The sequence below is a fragment of the Marmota marmota genome, unplaced genomic scaffold, assembly GCF_001458135.2.
Source record: "Marmota marmota marmota unplaced genomic scaffold, marMar, whole genome shotgun sequence".
Taxonomy (NCBI): domain Eukaryota; kingdom Metazoa; phylum Chordata; class Mammalia; order Rodentia; family Sciuridae; genus Marmota; species Marmota marmota.
This window is the reverse complement of record NW_026000205.1, coordinates 15,730,541-15,753,298: the sequence shown is the minus strand read 5'-3', so window position 1 is coordinate 15,753,298 and position 22,758 is coordinate 15,730,541. Positions and strand designations below refer to the sequence as shown.

General features: G+C 46.6%; 1 protein-coding gene across 6 annotated transcripts in view; it reads left to right on the top strand.

The window, feature by feature from the left end:
* Nucleotides 1-22,758, top strand: part of Znf536 (zinc finger protein 536) — a 436,688-nt gene that overhangs the window by 32,255 nt on the left and 381,675 nt on the right. The window lies entirely within an intron of this gene.

Genomic DNA, 22,758 nt, shown 5'->3' with positions numbered 1-22,758 from the left:
GAGAGAGAGAGAGAGAGAGAGAGAGAGAGAGAGAGAGAGAGAGAGAGAGAAATGGAGACCCTTGTGCTCCAGATCTCAGACTGCCTGGCCTGTCCCATATACCCAGTCTGAGCTGCACGCATTGAGGTCTCTTCAAATGTTGCTTGCACTTCGTGAGACAATTTTAGATGATACAGGTATTTTAAGTTTTAACAGTTCAGTATTTTAAGACCTATTAGAGAAATATAATGAGCATATTATAGCTGTGATTTTGCTGATGATATTGCTTAAGGTGAGGCTAAGTTAAAAAAGAGAGAGACTTGATTCAGAGTTAATTTAAAGAAGACTATTAAGCAAAGAACAGTCCAAGAGGTACAAAGCTATGGTGGCAATGGCGAAGGAGGTTGTGGATGGCAGAGGTGTGGGGATGGCTGCTGGGAGGGAAGGTAATGAGCATTCCCTGAGCCTCCCTGACCAACTCCCAGGAAGGGCTCCTGCTGCTGGCAGATGTGTGGCAGGCACATCCTGGGTGAATGTTTTATTGATAGGAGTCCCACCCACTCTTCCAGCCTCACGCTGCTTGTGGGTGCACTTCTGTGTCTTGTTGGTAGTGCAATTACTGGCACCATGGGAGGTCTGCAGGTTCAAAGCCAGCAATGAGAAATAGAGCTTAGCCCTTACTGAAATGTGGGTTTGGTTTAGGTGGTGGCGGTGGTGTTTCATAAGAAAAACAAACTCCACCAACCCATAAAAGACAAATAAGACCCCTTACTCTGGTGTTCCTCCTCGGGCAGACAGATCCCAGGGGAAAGCACCTCCGCCTGCCTGAATGGTCTCCTCCTGTCTTCTCTTCCTTCCTTTCCAAAGTGCGGTCCTGGACATGGGTCCTCCAGGTACAGGTGGGAAGGGAGACACTGAACTGAGTTTCCCTGAGGGATCAAAATGACAGAAACCCTTGTGCTGAGTAACTAGGCTGACTGATATACAGCCAAAGCACAGGGCTCGTGCTGACTAAGAAGCCACCAAGGACCTTCCCGGATGCCCAGCTATAGGCTGTGTTTGGCCGTTTGTGTTTCAAAGCTGTGGGTTGAGGGACTGGGAGAAGGAGGAGCAAAACACTCCTATGCTTCTGAGCTCAGCTTCTTTGCTGCTGCCCCTGAGGAAAGGGGGCTGCACAGAGGCTACAGATTTGGAGAAGTAACTTGACCAGGAACTGCATGTGTCTTGCTGGGATCCATGGGCTGCTGCAGGGTTCTCGGAGGTCTTGATTGCTGGGTGCTCAGAGGGATCTGGGTAGTTGGTAAAGAACGCTGAGCATAGTGTCATTTCCCTGTAGAGGTGGGAATATGGTGGAACTCACCTCCTGGAGAGGGGACTGCCTCGATTCTGCCACTCTCACCCAGCCTCCTCCTCTGTGTCCAGATGGCTGGCTACTGTTAGTTGGTTCAATCTTTGGAGCTTTCTGAGGATGACTCCAAAGAGCTTGAGATGTGGTTTTTGCCCTCATGAAACAGACCACCCAAATGTAGACACAGGACCAACCTCCATGGGAGGGACCTATCACAGGTAAGTGTGCTGGGGGGCCAACCCATCAGTATGGGTGTTCAGAGATGGGTAAGTGTGGAGAAGACCTCCTGCCATTTGGCAGAGATCCCTGCGACAGAGGGAATCCTGGGGTCCTAGAGAGGCAGAGTGGGCAGTAGAGGAAATGGACCCAGAGGAGGTGACTGGGTGGGACCAGTGTGTGCCATTTTCTCTGTGAAAATCTGAGATGACGCAGTGTTTGGCCCATAGTTAATGTCCAATAACTGTTGGTTATTGGATTGAATGGGACCAGAGCCTTGGTTGGTTTGTGGATGCTAGAGTTGACTTTGCACATAATGGTCATGGAAAGTATTTCCTGGGTCCCTGTCCTGTCTTAGAGTCTGGACCCCATGACCCTGTAGCGTCTACACTCGGTGTCATTACTATGGAGTTTGCAACAGAACCTACTGGAGCCAGACACTCCCCTGCTTCTTTAATTAACTCTGTGCTGAAGGAGTTGCCCATGTTGCGGAAGGAGGGGAATTAAAAACAATGGGGTGTGTGTGTTTCCCTGTGAGAGTGAAGACGTACAGGTAAGTGCTACTGCGAAGGAGGGGGTCATTCTCAACTCAGCGACTCTGGCCTTCTGTACATTTAGGTCTTTTCTGGACCACTGCCCCCCTCAGCCCCATGTCAAAAAGTTATTTGTGCTAATCAGATTTTCAACTGCCATTCTGCTGCCAGAAGTCTCCTGAAGCCAAAGTTGTGTGTGTGTTTATTTTTACCTATTTGTGGATTAAAACCAGACCCCATATTTTCCTTTATTGACTGTCTGTAAGTTAAAAAGCTTTCCCCTGAATCCTTCCTGATGCATCTTTCTAGAAAGGAACTCCCAGCCTGGGCTAGGCTGAAATTTAAACACACACACACACACACTTTGGGCATCATTGACAAACTGTGAGAGAAAAATAAGAAAAATAAGAAACATAGGGAAGGAACTTTCAGTTTTCACTTCCAAGTTTGGCAGCCTGGTGAACTTGAAAGGTTAGCTATGAATAAGCATAATCAGATCTTTCTTTTTGTCCATATTTAATTCAAATGAGACAGCTCCATGTTGACTTCTAATACAGAAAGGCCACCCACCATGGTGGCGTTCCCAGCCAATGAAGCCGGCTGGCGAAAGCTTTCTTAAATGGTGCTAATCAGCCCAGGGAGGCCTGCCCTCTATCCCCATCAGTATTCTAAATTCAGATGTGCTGATAACCTGAAATTGAATGTGTCAGGACGCAGACATGTGAAGGAAAGAGGGGACTCCAGGCTAGAGGAGCCCGGTGGCTGGGAGACAATGCCTGGGGGAGGGGGTTCACACCCTCTTCTCATCTCCCAGGACCCCTCCCCCCCAGTTGTGTGTGTGTGTGTGTGTGTGTGTGTGAGAGAGAGAGAGAGAGAGAGAGAGAGAGAGAGAGAGAGTTATTGTTCAGGGCCAGGGACAAAATGGAAGGTTTCAAGTTCTGAAATCTTTATAGAGGGAAGCTTGGATTTTGTATATGTTAAATGAATCAACAGACATTTTGGCTGCTAAGGGGTGAATGGTAATATGCGATTATTTTATTTTTATTTTTTTTAAGCAGTGGATATTTTAGAACCTTTCTCCCACTCTCTCATATAAGAGACAGACAGACACACACACCCACCCCAGTCTGGTGAGCACGTCTCACAGGGAAGTTTAACAAAAGAGTCGCTATTGTCACTGTCCCAGCCGGCAGCAGTGCAGCTGAGGGTCAGTTGCTATTTCTATTTTAAACCTTGATTTTTGCAAAGTTTGTCTTTTGACTGTTCTCATTCTAATCAGGCTTAGTTAGGGGATCTGCTCCAAGCTCCACTCCAGGCTGTGAGGACAGAGGAAGATAAACCGGGGGGATTAAACAAAAAGTTCTGCTTGGTCAATAGTTGTGTGTGTGTGTGTGTGTGTGTGTAGGAGAGAGAGAGACAGACAGAGATAGAAAGAGACAGACACAGGGAAACAGAGGGAGGAAGAGATACAAAGACAGAAACAGAGATTGATATTGATGGATTCATTGGCCACTCTATTTAACAGCATTTCCTTCGTTTAAAAGAAAATGTGCATTATTATAGACTTGCTTGTGTTGTGCTGCTGGATTTGACTTGGCATGTGACTTCTTGTCTGCAACTTCAGGGTGCCACCTTTTCAATCTCACCCCTGTACCTGTGACTATGTGTCCATGGAGATGGGGATGGGAGCACTAGCCCCATAGCTTATTCAGTCCCTCATTCCACCCCAAATGTGACCCAGGTGCTTGGGAGCCATCTTCCCCCAGACTCTGCCACGGCTGGGATCCGATTCCTCTTCATTTTTGCCTGTTGATGTCCTGAACAGCTCGGATGCCATCTTGTCTCAGAAACTTCTTCCTGGTACTCTTCCAGCCTCCTCCTCCTGCAGGTTAGACAACTTTGTCCCTTTGCAGTTCTCCCTTGATAGAGGATCTCTCTGATTTGGAGACATCACCACATGTCTCCTCTCGTACAGTGGGGAGCTCCTTGAGGTGTCCCAGCTGCCTCTGGGTAGCCTCCCCACACCTGGGCAGGTGCCAGGAGGGTACACACAGGAGGAGACTGAGTTGCTTGGAGAGGTGTTTCTCAAGGACTTTGGAGTCCCTCCTTAGAGGTTGCCATATCCAGAGGAAGGGGCAGTGAGAAAAGAGACAGTCTAGGAATGAGCAAAATAGCAAAGGAACACAAGTGGCCATTTTCCATCTTGGTCCCACCTAATGTCACCTTGTCCTCTCCCACTCAGTCCAGGACAGCTGCTCTGCCATTTGAGTGGGCACTCTTGTCTTCAGAGCTCAGCATTTTTTTTCCCCCTAAGAGGCTGCTCTGTCAAAGGGTAAGGAGAAGGTTCCAATTTGCAGAGCCTCATCTCCATCCTCATCACGGTCAGACTGATTGGCACCATGTGGCATGTCATCCAGGAGGACCAAGAATTCTTCCCTGTGGTTTGGACCCAGTAGTGGCTTCCCCAAGGGAACGGTTGGCATGTGTTTAATTATTCATTGGTGTTCTCGTCTGTATCTCCCTGCTCCTTGGTTGTTTTGTCTTTCCCTAAAAAATATTTATTTGAAATTCTGTGATCAAAGACTGAAAAACAAAATAGAGCAGGATATTAAAATGAAAATTTTTTAGGAGGTTGGAATGTCAAGATCATTTTTATTAGAAAAGTTTACAAGATGAAGCCGCGAATTATTTACGTAAACTTCATATATCAAGCATAATACTCCCAACTGTGCTCTGATGAGTGATATTGGCTGGCATAACCTGGATTTAAAATACCTTCTACTTAAGGCAGGAAAAAGTCATTTTAATTAAAATTAACGGATTTTTTTCCCTTGATCACATTTTAACACACACACACACACACACATACTCACACACATCTGTGTTCAGAATTGATAAAGAAAGAACTCTGGTTAAATAATCCACTTTTGTCTGACAACGGAATCCGTTATAGAGGTGCAAATATGCAGAAAGCTATTTGGAAATGCATCCTAGTAGTTGTCAGGTTTTATTATGCAGGAAGGTGTCATGTTTGTTACGAAGCTGAGTGCAGATGGCAGAGTGGAAGAAATGGATCACTAATTTTAACAATGATTAATGAACAGAGATAGAAAATGAATTACATTGGACTATCGGAGGCAAGAAATATTTTTGTGAAAATTTTGAGTCATCTGCTGTGCTGTTCTCTGCAAATTATTTTCAGAAATTCTATATGTTGTCAACAGTTGACTGCATTTTCCATTACTGTCTATTTCTGTTCTTAAGTACTTTTGTGTTATTAGAGATACATAATTTCAAAATACCAATACATTCCTGATTACTTAGAGAAAATATATGTAACAGTGTGACTGTTCCATAGACGCTAGCCATAAAAGTCCTGTTTTATAATAATCTTTCATTCTTCCTCATTTTATCACTACATTAGGAATGTTTGATAAAAAGAAAGGGGGGGTGGGGTGGGGACTCTTTTAGCACATGCGGAATAAAGGAAAAATAGAAGCAGAGGTGGCAATACAAATGTGGTGTGGAGGCTTATTGTGGCTTTCAGCTGCCACCAGCCCTGCCATTCTTTGTATGCTCTGCCTGGCATCCTGGGAGGTGGGCAAGGCCTACTGTCTGGCATTAGTCTCTGGTTCATGGCCCATCCTGTCCTGGCTTCTGCAGGTAACCCTAAGCATCCCATGATTTCCAACACAGGAAGTTCTCACTAATCTTAAAGTTGTACCCACAGTTTTTCCTTCAGATAGATTCTAGTCCCATTTCTCTGCTCCAATGGCCCTGGTGTTGATGGTAAATTTTCAAGGTGCTGTGTTAGGTTTCTTCATCAACCTTATTAGCAATGTGTGTGTGTGTGTGTGTGTGTGTGTGTGTGTGTGAGAGAGAGAGAGAGAGAGAGAGAGAGATCTGCAAATAAATTCTGCTTATTTCGTTATGATATTCCTGGCAGGAGGCGCACCTAAGTGATTAGGTGGGAAAAATAGAGTGATCATTTTCTTCCATCTCCCTAACTCCCTTCCTTTTTCTCTTCCTTCCATCTTTCCTCCGCACCCCTATGAAGATATTAACCATCTTAAGTACGTTGGCTTCAAGGCTTTTCCTGAGATCCTCCGCAGCTGAGAGCTAATCTGGTGTTTGGATTCTGTATTGTAATTGGTAGGCACTTAATTTTGTCCTTCAGGAACCACTTTAGAGTTGCCACAGCAAGCACTTCAGGGTACTCACCATTGCAAGATGTCCCAATCACAGCTCAGGCGTGCATCCGAGGTTGGTGGTGGTAGTCCATTTCTTACCCCCACCACTATTTGGCTTAGATGCCAATTTTTTAAATTAAAAATTTTACCTCTATAAGCATGTAGCCCTTGTGTGCTTTTCACAAGTCTGCAGTCTGGGATCCAGAGAGATTCCCCCAGGACCAGAGGGAGGGTGCTCCTTGACCTTCCCAGTGAGCACATGCTGTCCAGGGGTCTGGCTTCCCTACACAGTGAAACTCTCCCGAGAGCTGTCTTGTGTCTGAACAAATGGACAATCTATAACTACTTCCTTCTCCTACAAACGAGCTTTCCAAGTTTCCAACTTGACTGTTTTATTTATGCTCTTGACCTGTAAAAACAAGCAGGCTGTTTAAAAAGCAAAAAGTACTTCCCATGATTAGAGTACTTAGAGTTGAAATAAATTGCAGAATGAAGAGGACATTGTCACTCCAGTAGGAAAATGTCGCAGAGGTTCTGCTTTTTGAGGATGGTCTCTTCTTCTGCATGTCGGAGTTCCCCAATCCCATGGGCCTTGGGGTCCCCAAGAAAGGATTCCTAGGTCCTCTTTCCGTTAGGTAGCGGAGGTATCCTGGTGAACATTTAAAACATGTCTGTGAATGGTTCTAAGTCAAGTAGTTTGCATATAATTATGGTCCTGATGGGAAAACACTTTGGAAAAAACAACTAGTGATACAATAGGAGCCCTGCTCAGGTTACATAGCATATGCTAAACACTGAGGAAACACACACCGACTTTAGTGAACAAGGTTGGGGAATGCTCCAGGGAGCCAATTTAGAATGTGACTTAAGGCAAGCGTGGCTTTTCGTGTCTCTTTCTTTTGGCAAGTGCGTTGAGTAGCGGTGGTCTCTGGAATTCCCCGTAAGCCTGGCCACCTGCCTGGGCTGGCCACCATGAAAGAGGCGGGAGTCCACAGAGGGGCATGTTGGACACTAGGACTTATTGAGAGGCTCTGGGTGTGCAAGGCTTGGGGGTGACTCTGGTGACTTGCTTGATGCTCAACTAGAAGTTCCACCAGGGGTAATTTAATGCTGTGGGACATGGAGGGAGAGTCTAGCCCTGAGAGGAAGGGACAGGGAATCCTACAATGCATGGATAGAGAGGTCAGGAGGAAATAAAAAAATATCGTAGATGATCCACTTAAGAGACAAGTGATTTCTAAATATAGAACTGTCTCTTTGATTCATGGTTTGGGTTGCTTTGGGGGCTGTAAGTCAGGTGGATGATCTATAGGAATAATTTGAAGGTATTTGCGGCTTAGACATTTGGATCTGAACCCCAGGTAACGAGTTGGTGCTCAGGCTCTCCTTCTCCATGGTGTGTGACCATCTCCTGGTTACTTAACCCGCGTATGCTGGTGTGTGTAAGTTTGGCTTCTGGCACGAGTTGGTCCCCATCCTCTGCTTGTACATCGGAAGATGCCCCAGCCCTGTTGGCCTGGCCTTCGCACTGCTACTCACAGAGGCAGCTGGCACCATGTTGCTGTAGGGCGGAAGTCAAAGGAAATCCCATTCTAGCAGGTTGCAGTTTTTCAGAGAGGGCTCTGTTTATTTTCCTTGAGTGGTGATCCGTTTTTGTTTTGGTTGGAATTACTTTCATGTTGATGTGAACTAACTCATGAAGTCAGACCTGAAGAGTAAGGTGATCTGAAACACTGTTTGAAGGCATCCTTTTTTAAAGGAGAATTTGTCTGAGCAGACAGGTAAGGAATATCCCACCCTCATTTGACTGTTGCTGTTGGAACTTCCAGGGACTGCGTTGCTTTATCTATTAACACCCATGAATGTAAACAGAAGCCCTACCTGCCTACAATTCTTGAGGAATGCAAATCTTTGGGCATGTCCTCCGAGTGTGCCTTCTTAGCCTGCCCACCCCAGGAATATATATTTAAGTTAAGTGGAGTTGAGTAATTATAATGCTATGGCCCACACCACCAGCTGGAGAATATTCAAGATGTCTGTCATTCTTCTATTACCTCAGGTAAATAACTGATTGACCTTTTTGGGGCTCTGATACTTTACTAATCAGAACCTGAAATCTGTATAACAACACTTCATTTACTTGATAGACAAAAGAACAATTGCACTTGAAGTAATGTGATTTCTAAATAGACACTGCCTGTCAAAAATAAATGCATTAGAAGTAAAATGTAGCTCAAGGAGACAATTAGCAAACAGAGGTGACACCGTAAACAGGTGCACCCATTATTCCCAAAGCTTGTGGCAATATATTCGCGTCTTTTAGAGTGATGGAAGATCATGTGACGGTTTGGTGAATTATCTATCAGTATCATCTGACTGATGAAGCCCGCTGCCGTTGCAGATCATTTAAAAATGCATCTCACAAATTACATGGTAGCTGCGAAAAATGCAGGTTTTTTTTTCTTTCTTTTTTTTTTTTTTTTTTTTAAGAACAATGGTTTTTCTAAAGCTATGTGCTAGCATACGTAATTTTTTTCTTTGAAAGGATAGAGACCATTTCATTATGCTGGGTATACAGTCGGTTAAGGTTGTGCAAATTCATTACAATGTTTGTTAATGTATAAAACATTTTCCATTCTGGTTTTAGTGACATTGGATTTTTTTTTTATAATGTGCTATTTCTGAAACATCTGCCATCCCTTGTTACCTGTGGGCAGAGGAGAGAGAATAGACTCTTTCCAAGAATGTTTATAAAATCTTTACCAAAATGGAAAGGCTTGGAAGATGAGAGGGGAAGGACTTTTTTTTTCTTTCTTCCTGTGAACCGTTTTGGATTTCTGTTTTCTGGAATAAGAACTGTACCTTGTAACAAGCAAAGGACCTGTGGATAGCTGCTCAATAGGCCAGGCTAGGAAAGGGCAAGACCCCCCAGGGCCTTTCTGTCCCCCCTGGATTTGCACACCCTGCAGCAGGCATTGTCCAGAGTGCCTGCTTCTGGAAGCTTTCTTATTATTTTTTTACCTGTCATTTTTGCCTATTTCGCTAAAGAATGAGGGGTGCTTGAGGGACCCACCGTTTTGGCGGTTACTACTTCTTGTTACTCTAAAATCACAGAAAAACAATATGAGATATTTTATGTGACCTCCAAAATGGTCTGCCCTTGACTTTTTCCAGCCTTTTCCAGAGTAATCAGTAGCTGGAGCCAAACAATATGGATTTAGAGGTAAAAAATGGTTTCACTAGGACAGCAGCATTTTGATTGCACTTATGCCCAGAAAGAGAAAGGAGAAGAACGCTACCCTTTTCCCTAGTAATGGTCCAAAACACCTCCAAATTCCTGTGCGTTTTCACACCTCTGCCTCATCCCTATCTGCGTGTTTGGAGTTAGCCACTTTTCTGTCTCAGAGATGGAAGAAACAAGGATGGAGCTCTGGGGGGAGATCCATGTGGAGGAGCACCCATCTTAAGGCCACCCCAGGAGATGGACCCTGAGAAGGGGGTCCCTGAGAAGTCTGGACCCTGAGATGGACCCTGAGAAGTCTGCTGACTTAGACTCTCCTGGAGAGACCTGGGTCCATTCCTTCTCTGTCCGTTGAAACAATGACCACAGCATCCACGTGCACAGAAGTGAAGGCCCGTCTGGGTGAGGTCTCCAGCCTCTGGCATCCACGTGCACATCTTGAGGAAGTGCCCGAGCAGCCTCCTTGGGAGGTTTGAGACATCAGTTCATCAGGGGAGTGGTGGCCAGAAGGCTTCTTTCTGCTGCTGTTCCCAACCCCTAAGCACTGGAGAGACGTCCTGATGGGCAGAAAGGAAGTACTCAGCCAGGAGGAAGCCTTCCCTAGGCCTCCTCAAAGCTCTCCTTTCTCCTTACCCCCTTTTTTCTTTCTAAATTAGTGGACTATTTTTTTCTTTAGAGTAGTTTTAGGTACATAGTAGAATTGAACAGAAAGTAGATAGAGCTCTCCCAAATACCTCTCCCCCCACCATAGTTTACCTTATTATTAACATTTTGAGTTTGTGCGACGTGTCACAATCAACAAGCCAATGTTGACACATTTTGTATGTTATTTATGTATTTATTTTTATGTATTTATCTTTCTTTATTTATTTTTTGGAGGGTACTGGGGATTGAACCCAGGGGCACTTGGCCACTGAGCCACATCCCTAGCCTTATTTTGTATTTTATTTAGAGTCAAGGTCTCACTGAGTTGCTTAGCACCTTGCTTTTGCTAAAGCTGGCTTTGAACTGGCAATCCTCCTGCCTCAGCCTCCTGAGCCACTGGGATTACAGGCATGTGCCATGACACCTGGCTTATTTTTTTTTTTATTTTTTAAATTAAATATTTTAATGATATATAGTAATTGTACATGTTTGTGAAGTACAGTGTGGCATTTTGATACATGTATGCAATGTGTAATGATCAGATTGGGGTGACTGGCATATCTCTCACAGACATACACTTTGTTGGTGTTGGGAACATACAAAAATCCCTGTTAGCTATTGATACATTATTACTGACGGAAGTCCATGGTCTGGATAAAATTCACTCTTTGTGTGAATTTGGACTTCTCTGGACTTTGAAAAATGTAAATGGTGTGTGTTTTACAAATCGCCCATGATCCACTTGTTCATCTTTCCCCTTCTCCTCTGAAACACTGGCAACCACTGGTCTTTTTACTGTTTCCATTGTTTGGACTTTTCCAGAATGTTCCAAGGGTTTGGAGCACTACATTGGAATCACCACATAGATTCTCACATAGATTGGCCTCTTTCATGTGAAAATATGTCCTTGAACTGCCTCTGTGAGTTTTTATGGCTCGCTAGCTCACTTCTTTTTCTGCTGAATAATACTCCTTTGTATGGATATACCACAGTTTATCTCTTCAACTATTTAAGAATATTTTCTGGCTTCCAAATTTTGGCAGTTCTGTTATACAAAATGCCAATCTACAAACATTCTGTTCTCAACACTGGTGTGTGGGTCTTTGTGTAGGCATCTCTTCAGCTCATTTGTGTAAACACCAAGAAGCATGATTGCCTGATTGTGTGGTAGGATTATATTTAGCTTTGTAGGAAACTGCCAAACTGTCTTTCAAAGCAGCTGCCCCATTTTGCATTCCCACCAGCAGTGAATAAGAATTCCCGTGGCTTCACATCATCACCAGCGTTTGATGTTGTCATTGTCTTGAATCTGAGCCTTTGTAAGAAGCATGTAGTAGTATCTTATTTTTGTTTTAATTTGCAATTACCTAATGACACAGGACACGGAGCATCTTTTGATATGCTTATTTGGTATGTGATGAAATATCTGTTCAGATCTTTTGCCCGTTTTTTAAAAATTGGTCTGTTTCTTATTGCTAAGTTTTCAGAGGTTTTTTTTTTTTGAATCCCAGTCTTCATCCAATTTGTCCGTCATTTGCAAAGATTTTCTCTCAGCGTGTGACTTGTCTTTCTATTCTTTTAACCCCTTTCCTTTTTAACATACCTGGGGACTCAGACACCTCAGTTAAATGGCCCATGTTTTCATATGGCCAAGAAGTATCCATTCGCATTTAGGACTTGAGAGTTTGTGAAACTTGAAGCCAAAGATGCCTATGAAATATGTTCTCAACTATGTTTGTGGACACACACACACACACACACACCACCTGCACAAACACATATACACAGACAAGAGTGGAAAGAAATGCACCAAAAGAGCAGCATGAAACGCATAGCTGAAAGAATTACAGACTTTTATTCTTTTCTTTCTTCTAGTAACTTGCATGTTCCAAATTTCCAACGAGCAGATCTTGCTTGAATAAACAGTCTTATAAAATAAAAGGTAAACAAGCTGGGACAGAAGATTGACCTTGTAAAAGGGACCCAAGACGGTTCATCTGGAACTTGTGTAGGTTTCACTCTGGCCCCAAAGAAGATCTCTGGGACCAATACTTCAATGTAATATTGCTGATAGTACATTTTTTTTTTTAAAAAACCTGCTTCCGAAATCACGTGAATTTTTAGAATGGTCCAATTCAGGTGTCAAAAATGGCCTGATATTTTGCTAAGCTCAAAATTGGCTCCATATCTTATAAATATAATTCAAACCTCAAATGCAAGTCTCCTATGAGATTTTGAGTTTTCTAATAGCCACATTGAAACTTGTAAAAAGAAACAGGTAAAGTTGATTTTAAGATCACATGTTGTTTAATTCAATATATCCAAAATGTTATCATTTCAACATATAAAAAGCATAAAGAACATTAATGAGACATTATGCATTCGTCCAATTGTGATGTATATATTAAATGTACAAGCACCTCTCAATTTGGATTGGGCATATTTTAATTGCTCAATCACCACATGTGACTAGGGGCTACCAAATCAGACAGTATAGCTCTATGTGATGGCTGAATGCACAAACAATATTTAGTAAACAGATACCTGGATGGCCACATCACCTGCAGTAGTACAGGTGAAATAGAAAACTACCCCTTTTAAAAAAATTATACCAAAGTAAGAAATATATGTATATGGATGGGCTGGGGATATGGGGTTCAATCCCCAGTGCCACAAAAAATAAAAAGAAAAGAAAAGAAAGAAAGGGCTTTTCTTCTTGTATCACACTGTCTTTGAGGGCCAGAATTGGCCCTCTTGGATTTGCCATCCCTTCAAGTCTTGAACTGATGTAGGATTGATCCCAGGAATAGTGTGAGATCAGGGGCCGGGTTGGACAAAGAAATTGGGTAAGGTGAGTTTCTGGGGAGCCTGCCAATGCACTGGCTGCCAGAGGCAGTGGCTTCTGGGCAGGCTGGAGAACCCCATCCTGGGTGTGTTCAGGCTCTGGGGATTCACCAGCACGGCAGCTGGACACCTGGGGTCCCAAGCTGTCTAGAAAACATGTGCCTCTGTCTTGTGCTTCTTGCCCAACACCGGGCTACAGGATGAATTGCTCTCCACCCTGTCCTGCATCAGAATCTCCCTCCTTGGGATGAGCAGTAGGGATCTATGTGCAACATGGTGCCAACGACTGTGTGTGCCTAAGGGCACAGCAGTGGGGACCGTCAGAGATCTCTGAATAGTGGGCATTGGGCAGACTCGACCGTCCTGGAGATGGGGCTTTTGTAGGCTGAAGGAAAAGGATATTCCCCAGTGTGGCTATGGGATTCACAGCACAGACCAGGATTTCAGCCCACCTGGATTCAGACTCTGCCTCCCCTCTGCAGGAGCTCTTAACCTTGGCCACATGACTTCAGGGTTATTTCCTCACTTTCTCATCAATAAATGAACATGGTAACAGTACCTACCTCATAGGAATATTGTGAGGATCAAGTGAGACTGTGTGTGTTAATTCTGGGAACCCTGGGGGCACATGCTCAATAAATGTTAGTTGCTACTCTTTTTAAGTTCAGGAATGGGTTGGTCAATGAACAAATCCCTTCAGAAGGACTCATGTGTATGTGTGAGTGTGTGTGTGAGTGTGTGTGTGTGTGTGTGTGTGTGTAAATAAATTCTAGCTGCTTCCCAGACTGTAATTCTTTAATGGCTCAAATGCTCCTATCTCCTGCACCATCAGCTTGGGGCTGAACCACCAGCAAGGATATCTTCAGTCTCTTCACTTTCCCTCTCTCCTTTTCCCTTTGCAGGCTGTTTTGACTATGAATTAATTGTAGGTTGGGAGACTTGCAAGCCATAATCAAAGCCAATAAACTTCAAAAGGATGGGGAGGACCAGGGCCACCGGGGGAGTTCAGGGGGCCGAAGGGGGCTCTCCCTGGCTGTGGGGTGGGGTGGGGTGGGTTGGTGGGGGCTCTATGTTTCTTCAAAGAGGACACCAAGTGTTTCAGATTGTCACTTAAAAGCTCAGATGCAAAACTTTGGAAATCTGGGTGAGAGGCAACGGTCTCCAAAACAGATATTTTTATCTGTTGCCAGCAAGCATGAGCCCAGTGGAACGCAGAGTTAGACTCGGAGTTTCTTGGCAAGGGTTAATAATCAATGTAGATCTCCTAACAAAGGAGATGCTGCCTTATTATACTGGGAAAGTTTTTTTTCTTAACTGTCAGTGAAGCAGTACTAATTATTACTCCAGTGTAAATGAGGTCATTTCCTATTAAGAGAACAAAATGCTCAGCCTCGCCTTGCCAATTCATACCAACTATTTTTCACACATACTCAGCTTTTTAGTTTTTTTTTTTTTAAATTTTGATAAAATCCATTCATTTGTATTAGAAAAGTGTAAACCATCTCAATAATAGTTGCCCATGATTACCCAGATGAGCTTTTGTAATGTGTGGGCTGTTTGAATACCATGTGTTAGCTATGGAACAATTAGGCAGCTGAATGGATCTTTAAAACAATCAGATACTTTTATCTCACTGAAAAAATACATTCCTTGGATGTGTACTGTTAAACCGTAAATTCCGGGGAACATTAAGCTCACGTCACGAGGAGAACTTTCGGATATATGTTGATCAAGGACAAAAAGACATCCAAATATCTTGTCTTCATGTTTTCATTTTTTATGCAAGCAAAAAGATTTAAGGAATATTGTAGCAAACAAAGGGTAATTGTTTTAGCCCAGATGTTGCTTTTGCACAACAAGCAGGTTACAATGTTCCCACAGAGCTGATGAGCCCAATCAGGGAAATGATTAAAAATTGATTTTGTCCCTGTAATTACAGTATGTAAACTACTTAGCTTGGATTGCAAAGGAAGTGATTTTCTAATTACGTATATACTCTGGTGTCTAATGATTGGTTTTTTGAAGTAATGAAGAGAGAGCACTAACGACTCCTTGGTGTTCTGTTGTTTAAGAAAGACCATCTTTAGAGTAAGCAGCAACAGACAAAGAGTTTAAATTGAATTTTCAACACTGTTAATGTGCACATGGATTTGTTTATTAAAGAGACAGGGACGTAATTTGATTGGCTCTGAGCAGCTTAGCTTTTTTTCATGCTAAAGCATGTAAAAATACATGCACCGGCTAAGCAAGCTGGTAGGAAGGAGCCCGCCACTCATCTTTTATCATCCCAGCTCTGGGATGATAACGCAGGGTCTCAGGTTTCTGGGAGCGTCTGATGTCTGTGTATCCTGAAAGCATTTAGATCGAACAGGTATCAAATAGCTTCTCCATCAAAGTTACCTTTGTTTTAAAATGAAAGAAGAGGCTTCCTTTGGAAGCATGTCTGGGCAGCCCAGTGTACTCCGTGTCATACACTTTGAGCTGCCTTGTAGGGTGCTGGGCTCTGCATCAGGGTGTCAGTTGCCACCACCCACCAACATTCATGTGAACACACACACAGGCACATGCATGTGTGTGTACCCAGCATGCACGCGCACACCCACACTTAAGGATGCTGCAGCTTGTTGGAGTTTGCAGACCTGACCTCAGGGGGACAGTTGGGGACCCTGTGGAGTAGATCCATGGGCTTAGGAAAGATCTGTCCAAGTTCCTAGAGTTCATCTCCTGCTTTGAGACACTTCATGGCTATTGTACACTAGCTTCTTGGGCATCTGCTCCAGCAGCAGTTAGAAGAGAGGGTGACCATTTCTCAGGGTGCATGATATGTCCTGTGGGAGGAGGGTGGTGGCTCCGTGGTGAGCTGGGTGCTATCTTCAGCAGGCCTAGCTTGCACTCTGGGCTCTGTCCTCTCCTCTACCAGTAATGTTTTAGTGACTCTAGACTTGATGTCTTACAGTGTAGGTTTTATGATTATTTGGGCATGGGGAATAACTGCCACTGAAGCACTGGTTTGTCACAGTTCCCAAGAAGAAGGGGCATGGGGCGGGGGGAGCCCTAGGGTGGGTCAGGAGGCAGAGGGAGAGGGGGAAAGTGGGCAAGGGCCTCTACCATGGATCTGTCAGGCAAGGCAAGGCAGGGCAGAGTTCATAGGCTTGGGATTGACTGGTTGTAATAATTTCAGCAGCATCTGGGGTGAGGGAGCTGTCTCTAGACACCCAGTTTCTGACCTTGGATTTCTAGGGCCGGGGGATAATGATTACAAGTGTCAGAGCCTTGTGAGAGCCCCACAAAGTTGGTGGCTGGGGTATGGACTTTGGCTAGGTTGTTTTACCTATGGACATGGATGCAGCTGCCAGGGCTGGGGGAAGGGAGCATCATTTGCCATCTCTAGAAATAGGCCACCCTGGGATAGGTGGGTCTGCAGGGCTCAGTAAGGCCTCAAGATGTCAAAGTGTGAGAACCCCATGGGTAACATACCCGAGACCCAGGCAGGGGCTGGTTTGGGGGTTAGTGCCCCATGTCCCCAGGGTCCTGGGCCAGGATGAGCCCAGGTTCCTGGGCCAGGATGAGCCCAGGTTCCTGGGCCAGGATGAGCCCAGGTTCCTGGGCCAGGATGAGCCCAGGTTCCTGGGCCAGGATGAGCCCAGGTTCCTGGGCCAGGATGAGCCCAGGTTCCTGGGCCAGGATGAGCCCAGGTTCCTGGGCCAGGATGAGCCCAGGTTCCTGGGCCAGGATGAGCCCAGGTTCCTGGGCCAGGATGAGCCCAGGTTCCTGGGCCAGGATGAGCCCAGGTTCCTGGGCCAGGATGAGCCCAGGTTCCTGGGCCAGGATGAGCCCAGGTTCCTGGGCCAGGATGAGCCCAGGTTCCTGGGCCAGGATGAGCCCAGGTTCCTGGGCCAGGATGAGCCCAGGTTCCTGGGCCAGGATGAGCCCAGGTTCCTGGGCCAGGATGAGCCCAGGTTCCTGGGCCAGGATGAGCCCAGGTTCCTGGGCCAGGATGAGCCCAGGTTCCTGGGCCAGGATGAGCCCAGGTTCCTGGGCCAGGATGAGCCCAGGTTCCTGGGCCAGGATGAGCCCAGGTTCCTGGGCCAGGATGAGCCCAGGTTCCTGGGCCAGGATGAGCCCAGGTTCCTGGGCCAGGATGAGCCCAGGTTCCTGGGCCAGGATGAGCCCAGGTTCCTGGGCCAGGATGAGCCCAGGTTCCTGGGCCAGGATGAGCCCAGGTTCCTGGGCCAGGATGAGCCCAGGTTCCTGGGCCAGGATGAGCCCAGGTTCCTGGGCCAGGATGAGCCCAGGTTCCTGGGCCAGGATGAGCCCAGGTTGGCTCTGGGTCCTGCTTGCTCTTGGCGTTCTGTAATATAGCTCATCCCCAGACTGCGGCTTCTCTCCTCTGCCACAGCTCCTCTCTCAGGGGTGGAGCCAGCTCCTTGCTCACCTGAATGGCTGCAGCCGTCTCCCCACTGGTGTCCCCCATCTCTATTCTCACAGCAGCAGAGTGATGTCTGTACAATACAAAATCACATCATGCCATTCCCTTGCTCAAAACCACCAAAGCCTCAGGACAAAAACCGAATTTCTTTCCATGCCTACAGGGTGTGTATGGATCATGACTGGTGCAACTTCTCCTGTTGTCCCACACCCTAGCCACATGGAAGGTCTTGCTGCTCCTTGAATGCACCATCCTTCTGACCTCAGGGCCTTAGCACTTCCCGTTTGCTCTCCTTGTAAAGTCTTAACCCAGATTTCCCAAAACTCCCTTCCTTCCTCTATTCTGGTGTTTCATCAGATGACACTTCCTTAGAGAAATTTTCTCTATTGCCTTATCTATAATAGCTTCTGTCACTGTCATTTTCTTCATCTTTGTCCCCTCTCCCACATTTATTTATTTATTTATGGTACTGGAGATTAAACCCAGGGGCACTTAACTACTGAGCCACATCCCCAGCCCATTTTATTTTATTTTATTTGCTTCAACATAGTCTTACTAAGTTGCTTAGGGCTTCACTAAGTTCCTGAGGCTGGCTTTGCACTGGCAATCCTCCTGCCTCAGCCTCCTGAGTTGCTGAGATTGTAGGCATTCATCACCATGTCCATATCATTTTTCTTTTTAAATCTTATGATTTGCTAACATTGTATTTCACTTTTATTTGGATATTCTCTTTAAAACATCAGCTCTGCACAGGTGTATACTTTGTCCATACAACATCGATGCCAACCTGATAATTGTAGAATGAGTGGATGATTCTCTAAGGCCACTTTCCCAGGTACCTTTCCTCACTAGGAGCCCTCTCCTATTGGAATTTTTTTTGAGGGTATTGGTGATTGAACCCAGAAGCATTTTATCACTGAACTACATCCTCAGTACTTTGCAGTTTTTATTTTGTAACAAGGTCTCACTAAGTTGATGAGGTTGGCCTTGAACTTGTGATCCTCCTACCTCAGCCTCCTGAGTTGCTGGAATTACAGGCATGTGCCACTGCCCCGGATTCCTGTTGGAATCTCCAAGGGGCAATGGTTGGGTCACTTGGGGCCATGTTCATCTCTCAGAGTTTTCAAGAAAGAGAAAGTCCCTCCGTGCTTGGGTGCTGAACTTGAAATCTATCTTGAGCAGGTGCTGTTTTTTGGCAGGGTCCTTGTTCCTAGTGGAACTTCAGAATATTGAGTTCTGGGCTGCTGGGAGGACTCAGAGCCTTGGGGGACAGTGCAGGTCCCCAGGTAGCAAGCACTGAGAAAGGGGCTCTGTGCTTTGTGTCCGGGAAGAGCCTATGCCTCAGAAGTGGCGGGTTGGGTTGCTGGGCACCCACCTGTGTCTCCTCTCCTGTCAGCTGCGCCCTTCTCTGGCAGGGGGCTGAAGGCATCCGGCTGGCTCTTTCTCAGGACCTTTCTTTCCTGGCTCTTTTCTGGATGGAAAATGGTTTACCTGGTTCCCAGCTGCCCCGGCCTTCCCTGGATCTGCAGTGAACAGTGACAGCTTACTGCTGGGCCTCCCAGCGGCCCCTGGGAAGTGTGACCCTCTCTCTCTCTAGGAGCATAGCCTGCTCCTAGTGGGGGAGGGGGACAGGGCTGGGGGAGGGGGAGGAGAACCCGCCCTTGCTTCATTGCTCCTCCATTCTTCATCTGCACCTTCCTTTCCTCTTCCGTCCCCTCTCCCTTCTTTCTACCATCCTCCTCTCTCCACTTCCCTTTTTTCTCCCCTCGCTCCCTGTCCCCCAACATTCCTGGACTCTGGGCCTCTTTCAGAGGCGAGGGACTGGGAGGTGAATCCAACACAGCCCCTCCCCCACCCACCTCAGCTTGGTGCCCAGCATGGAACCTAGTGCCTGGTGTGTCCTTAGGGTCACTTGTTGTTGGTCCTGTGTCCTTCAGGTTGCCCTGGCATAGAGCAAGAAGCAGGTGTATGATGGCCGGAGGAGGCAGCCTGCTGGCCCAGGAGGCTCTTGGTGTTAAGGGCGGGGCTTATTTCAGAGGGCTCAGGTGAGGGTGGGGGTGCTCCATCTTTGCTGACCCGTTAACTTGAAAATCACCTTCTCCCTCAGCACCCTTGAGGCCCAGTCTAGGAGGCAGGGCTCTTGTCCCGTGAGAGTTTCTCTGCTCGGAGCTTCCAGATTGGCTGGGTCTAGGAGATCTTGGGAGGGAGTGCTGACCTCTGCCCCCCATCAGGGGCCCACTCGGCCTTCCCTCTCCTGTGCCGGAGGGGCCAGCACAGGGCCACCTGTGACTCTGCATTCTTCAGGATGTTTGCTGACCAGGGCTGGGCTTAGGGGTGGCACAGCTTTGCCTGCAGAATTCCCAGGGATGGGGGTGTAAGCTGCCCTGTGGTCACTGAGTGCTAGGGTGGGACAGAGCTGTCAGGCTACCTTTTGTTGGTGTCACCCATATTTTCCTGCCCTCCCCATTAGGCCTTCAAAGTCTCTCTCTCTCTCTCACTCTGCTTCTCTCTTGGTCCCTATTCCTCCCCTCCCCTTCCCTTCCTCGGAGGGACCTGGGAGTGCTTCTGTCTGTATGAGGGCCCCCTTCCCCCCTCCTGCTAGCACCCTGGGCTCCTGGCTTTCCCTCACCAGGATCCACTCAGGATGGGGGGATGCAGGACCCTTCCTCCCCTCTCCTCCTTCTCTCATGCTCTTCTCAAAGTCTCATTGTCCTGTGGGTCTCCTCCGGGACCCCACTACCTCTCGGGTCATGCTCGCTTGCCCCAGCCCTCCCCTCACCAGGGCTAAGCTGCTGCCGGCCACCCTCTGCCCCTGGTGCCACACCTTTGACCTGCTCTCTTGGCTCCCTGTGCATTCGGCCAGGCTCTTTGCACCATGAGGAGCTTCCGTACCCAGTGGCAGACCTGCTTGTCCCCTAACCTTCCACAGGGCCTGGCTCACACTAAAAGCTCACAGGAGTCTGTGAGTCCTGGAATGAATGGATACCCCGAACTCATTCACACGGGGGGGGGGGGGGTGGTGTCTGTGGCTGAGGGTGGCTATGTGTGTGCCTCACCTGTGTTTTGAAGGAGAAACGGGCTGTCACTTTACAGCGAGTGGATTTAAGACATTGAAACACCCTCACGGCTGCTATCCTGCTTCACCCCTTGATGCATGCTAGACTTCCTGCTGCCTTTGTAATCCGCCTCCTGTCACTCCTCCTCTGATCTGGTGGGTGCCGTACCAAACTGGGCTGGTGGGCAGTGGCTCCTGGGTGGCCCTGCTCTCCTGAGTACCTTCAGCATGGTGTCCTCCAGGAGGCAGGTTATGCCCCTGACAGTGTTCCCACTAAACATGAGTTACTCACTTGCACCAAAAGAGCCATTTTTTTTTTTTTTCCACTGAGGAAGACAGAATTACTGTGCTGGTAGATTTTCTCTCCCCACCCGAATCCAGAGAGCATCCGTGGTAGGATGTTGTCACCTTTTCCAGACCTACAGTGACTCTAATGACATCAGACACCGGGAGTCCCTACTGTTTAGATGAGCTCAATAGACACAGGTGGAAGTAACCCAACTTCTTTTCCCAGGATTCCAGTGTAGCCTCTACCTGTGCGAGTGTGTGGCACTACCTGTGTGAGTGTGTGGCACTACATGTGCGAGTGTGTGGCACTACCTCGCCTACACAGTCAGGTCAGCAGGCTTTGGAGAAACCCCCTAATCACCCAGAGGAACTCAGTCCGGAGCATAGTCACCAGGCTGGTGCTGGGCCTTTCTTGATTCAGGATTCACAATCTGAAGGGTTTGCTCTCCTCACTGTCCGGTGGAGATTGTGGGAGACAGCGAGGCTCTGAGGTGCAGAGGACAAATCAGTGTGGGACATCCCTCCATGAAGTGGCTTTCCCTGTGTTCTCCTGTCATCAGAATTTACAAAACTTCTACATGAACCGTCCCTGGAAAATCATGCTAGAATTTTGTGAGTCATGATCCTGGATATAAAATCTCAGTCTGTTCCCCCCCTTCCTCCCCCTCCCTGAACACAAAGTACGATGAGCAAAGCAGATAAGTCTTTCCAGAGCCCACTGGGGGCTGGGGACCTGTTCGGCTCAAAACTAAGTCATAACTTAATGTAGCAGTGAGCATTTGCTTCTCACTCTTAGGGTTTAATGTTGAATGATACAGAAAAAGGGTGGATGCAAAAGGAAACCTGATCTGGGGAGGAGAAGAGAGAGAGAGAGAGAGAGAGAGAGAGAGAGAAGCGACACCAGACCTGTAATTTTGTTCCTTGTTGCAGATGGAGATGTAAACTTTTCTTTATGCCTCAAGGTGGGCAGGTAGAAATCTGTAAACAGTGGCGTCCTTGTGGCACTTTCAGATAACACTTTTCACATGTAGTCAGCAAACACCTTTGTGGCTGCCAGAAATCAGTCTGAGAGTTGGATGGAGCATGGCAAGCGGGGTTTTCAGTTTTAACTTCTTGGGCTGAGGCTGCTACTGTGGGTCCTCCAAAAGCATCTTCTGATATCCCATTTGCAGAGCAGCATCCTTGAATCTATAGTGGAGTTCTGCTTTTCTGATCTGAATGTATAACTTCAGGTTTGGCAAAACACCATCTATCAAGGGAGGACTTTTGCTTGCCCTACAATGTCCCTTCTGTAAGATGGCAAAACGAATTAGATTCTGGATTACTCTGGACAAGGGGGTGCTGGAAATCACTGGTTGGGGGGTTGACCTGACCATCCGGGCTGATGACTCCTGAAGCCACAGTGGAGAGCGCACCAGCTTTCCCGCTATGCCTTATCTCACCCGCACATGCCCTGGTAGATGAGATCATCTACGTGGGACTGATTTCATTTATAACAGAGTAAAAAGTAGAAAATCTAACTGGCTGCCGCTTTCCTGGTCTTGGTTCAGGAGAGAGGGCTTTAATGCCAAACACAACATCCCAGAGCTTCGGTTCCTTGCAGATTCCCGTTTTGGATCCATTGAGTATTTTCCTGGTCACTGAATGGGTTCAGCCAACTGAAATTTGGGTGGAATTTTGGTCTACTGTAGGGGGCTCCATAAATCAGGGAGAAAACAAGGAACCTTGAGTATTTGCACGTTCCTTACTCTCAGAATCCCAAGGGAGAGAAGGAGCCAGGGAGCCAGGCCTTATTTGCTCTTATTTCTTCTGTCCCCTCTAGAGAAGAGATGGTTAGAAGCCTTGCTCCCTCCTTTTTTTTTCTTTCTTTTTTTTTTTCAAGTGGTGATTTCCCATCTAAAAGGAGCTAAGTACATTTGGCTCACTGCAGCCAAGGTCACAGAGTTCCCATTTTGTAAATTGCTCAAGGAATTGGGGCGGGGGGGGGGGC